Below are 3,910 nucleotides of genomic sequence, written 5' to 3' on the forward strand. Positions count from 1 at the left end.
ATTCTAATTGATATATTCATATATATATTCATATTTTTAAAGTCTTCAAGATTTTAGAAATCAAAATTAATTATAGTTTTTCAAAGTCTAGAATGAAAATGAAACAGAATGTGAGAAACAGGAAAAAAATAGTAGACAATCCATCCACATAATTTGCAAATATTTCTCTAAACTAAAATATAAGAATTATATTTATATAATATAATATAAGAATCTGAAATAGAGGATAAGAATTTCANAATTACAGTTCAAAATCTAGAATGAAAATGAAATGGAGGATGTGAGAAAAAGATAGCAGACAATCCATTCACATAATTTACAAATATTTCTCTAAACTAAAATATAAGAATTATATTTATATAATATAAGAATCTGAAATAGAGGATAAGAATTTCAATTTTAATTGATATATATATATTCATATTCTGAAAATCTTCAAGATTTTAGAAATTAAAATTAATTACAGTTCAAAGTCTAGAATGAAAATGAAACAGGATGTGATATTATACGTTTGTGAGATAATGTGAAGCGAGGTTTGAAATAATACGTAAAACGTTCGTTCTTGTTTCAGCGGATGTGGAGAAGGTTTCTGGAGAAGGAAAAGGTGGCAATCAGTGTCCTTCACTAGCCACCTTGTTTAATAGTGCATATCCATTTATATCGGACGTGGGGATCGCCAAGGGGAGATGTCTGCATAGCGATTCACGAAGATGTCAGATGAGTTAGGTGTGGTGAGACTGACGTGCTCTAACAAGTCTCTCGAGTTACGCTTCGTTGTTCTCGTTGCTTCTTTCCTGGTTTAATTAAAAATGTCTGTACACCACGTTGATGGAAGTGGAGGGAAAGTTGTTTTTATATATAACGAATTTTTCAACCGGTAGAAAAACTTGAAGAAATACAGCGTTAATATTTTAGAAAACTGCTTTCTTAATTTTGTTTATACTTTAATAATTTGTTAAATAACTTGGATAAAGATTAAAAAGATTTAACATCTTGGAAAAATTATTCAAGTCTAACTTTCCTTTCTTTTTTTTTTTTTTTCCTAGAAATAACTGTGTGTTTTAAAACAAATTTCTTTGGTCGATAAGTTGATAAATTTTTCACAAATTACACGTTTATATTTATATTTTATTTTATTATACTTATATTTATATTTCCATGTACCTCTGATCTTTATACCAATGTCCAACATTTTTTTTTTATGCAATTCCATATTAAACAAATGATCCAAGCCTCGTGGGATGATAAAGAAATTTTAAATTTGACCTGAAAATGGAAGAGATGGAAGAATTGTTATTATCGAGTTTGAAAATGTGAAACAGAAAAACAAGATAAAAATAGAGAGATATCTTTGTCGGGCATTGAGACTTCATTGAATGAAATCTCTCACGTATTCATACGTGGTAGGGGAAAGGGTTTGGTAAAGATTTATACGGAGAAGAATGGAGGGGATATATCTCGAAAGAGGAAATACCATTCTGCATTTTCTAGTAGGGCGAATTCTCTCAAGAGTCAAACATTTAGTAGACTTTGTCTGGGAAACATTCCAGGGGAAGAGACACGCGCACACGTGCCTCTCCTTCTTCCTTTTCTTCCTTCTTCTTATTTTTATTCTATTTTTCTTTTAGAATAGAGAAGAATGGGAAAAAAGAATCGATGCAAATTCTATTTGAATTGGAACAATTGGCTTGGAACGCGGGATAAATTAACACGTGCGATATGGTAATAAGACAGACGATGTGTATTCCCAACAAACATTATGCTTCCAGATTATCACGATGATGAAACGTATTATAATAATCGATGTTGTGGATCGAATTATCTATTAAGGGATCTTCTATATCCAAAATTGATTTCGAATTAGATTCGTTCTCTCCTAAGAAATTTCTCTAAGAACAATATCAATTTTATTAATTTAATTGGTATATATTTTTTTTTTTAGAGGAAAAGAAATAGAAAAATTAATTATTATTCGAGGTGTTTCTATATTTGGAGCAAAGATATTTAAAGTAAGAATTAATCCTCTAAAATTTGGGAGAAGGAATTTTTATGACAGATATAAATTAATCGGGTTGAGAACCTCTGCTTTTGAAAAAGGAGAAAGAAAGGAGAATCGTTTCACATCGAGTATTCCCTACATTGCGAAGATTTTGATCGAACGTGGAAATATGATTTAATCCAATTATTCTCGTGACTCGATAAAAAATATTTCCTATTTCCAGGAACTTTTTTAAAACTGGGAAAATTGCCGGGGGATGCATTGCTCGAGTTCCGTGAGCCGAATAATTGGAACGAGAGTTAATTACACGCACAAAGAAGATTCTTCAGATATCAGAAAACAATTTAATCCTGCTTAACCTTCAGGCATTTAAATGAAAATTCAGAAAAATTAATTCGATCACGACGAAAAGGTAGTGCAATCCTTTTTTTTTTTTTTTCTAAAATAATTAATTACATAAGTGAATCGCGTTTAACGGCAAAATAATTTTTAAAGGAAATTAATATAAAGGAAGAAATTATCTCTTCGATACGGAAAAGAAAAGAGAGGAAAAGAAAAGGGTAGAAAAATCCATTTCGCGTTATTCCATCCACATAAACGAGTCGCGTGGCAAATATTTGTAACCGCTTCTGAAAATATCTCTCGTCGACTAAATGCAATCAACTGTTCCTCTCTGCGCAGAAAGAAGGTATTACCTTGCAACTTCTCCTCGTAATGCAATGAGTTCTGTATTCATCCCTCTGGATCAGTGGTTCTTAACCAAAACGCTTCTCATCCCGAATGAAATTTTGAAAATATTTTTTCCTAATCAAAATATTCGTACGATATTTACATTCTTCTTATTGTATTTATATCAATTTCTATTATTAAAAATTACAAAGAAGATTAACGAGATCGGTATTGAACATTTTCGTTTCCTCTTAAATGTTATTAATTGCAAATTGAAGAACAATCTTTGTACATTTTTTATAGAAACTAATATTAAATTGTACATATAATATTTTAAAATAATTATTTTTCCATTCAGTTGTTTTGCAGTTGAAACGACACTAGCGCCACACATTAACTATCTAAGTACTTAACCTTCTATTGCATTCCCAATTGGAGACTTAAATTTCAAAGGTGTGTTCTCGCATGGATGGAAAATATGTACACCCGTTAGAATGCTGTTATTATTTATTTCATGACCACGCTCGTTTTTAAATAAACCAACAACCATATATATTTCTTTCGTCGTAAAAATTGATAGAGGTTAATATACTCTTTTTAAATATACATTTCTACAATTACTAATTTCTTCCTTTCTTTTTCATTCACATTCCAGTTGTTACACAAATATATTTGCTATAAATATCGCGAAAATTTATTTCTTTATTTCTAGATACGAGTATGGTGATCAAGAACCACTGCCTCCTTCGTACCTTGCACAAACTGTAGAGTAAGAGCATGGTATATTCACAATATACGTTGAATTAACGGGAAGAATTAAATTCCAAACATTTTAACAGAAATATCTGTTTGGACGAGGCATTAATGGGATCGAAAGGAGAGTGAGATTTCGAATTGGGAGAATTCGTTCGAAAGTCGAAGGAAAGGGGGCGCTTCTTTCAACCGATTACTCCTTTGTGACGGTGTAGAATCGAGTATAACGATGCACCGATGTCTTTTTATCTCTGGAAGGAACGTTCCCGAAGAAAAGGAGGGAGAATCGAAAATTTCTCCAAGGACACGTTTCACTTTTCATTGCGTTGATGGAGTTTCAGCACTCGTTCGACTTTTAATGCAACGATGAAGGTAGATTGGATGATTGTAAAAGCGTGGTAGAAGTTTCTTTTGTGCTGATGGTTTCCCAAGCTAATCTGAATTTTTCTCTTCTCTTCTTCTTTTTGAAATTTTGTTATTTATATATAT

At 31.3% G+C, this 3,910-nt stretch overlaps 1 protein-coding gene and 1 long non-coding RNA gene across 8 annotated transcripts in view; one reads left to right on the forward strand and one right to left on the reverse strand.

Annotated features, from left to right (window-relative positions):
* Positions 1 to 1,101, forward strand: part of LOC102679363 — a 2,968-nt gene extending 1,867 nt beyond the window's left edge. Inside the window, exons 2-3 of one of the 2 annotated variants that reach the window (XR_004150126.1) lie at positions 583 to 877; positions 1,047 to 1,101. This is a non-coding gene — a long non-coding RNA (uncharacterized LOC102679363). Of the gene's footprint in view, positions 1 to 582; positions 892 to 1,046 lie in introns of those variants that run through there. The other variant, XR_004150125.1, reaches the window with a different exon arrangement.
* Positions 1 to 3,910, reverse strand: part of LOC102679448 (RYamide receptor-like) — a 117,440-nt gene that overhangs the window by 19,423 nt on the left and 94,107 nt on the right. The gene's annotated exons all lie outside the window — the stretch shown is intronic.

Source organism: Apis dorsata, unplaced genomic scaffold, assembly GCF_000469605.1.
Source record: "Apis dorsata unplaced genomic scaffold, Apis dorsata 1.3 scaffold_156, whole genome shotgun sequence".
In the NCBI taxonomy this organism is placed as follows: Eukaryota; Metazoa; Arthropoda; class Insecta; order Hymenoptera; family Apidae; genus Apis; species Apis dorsata.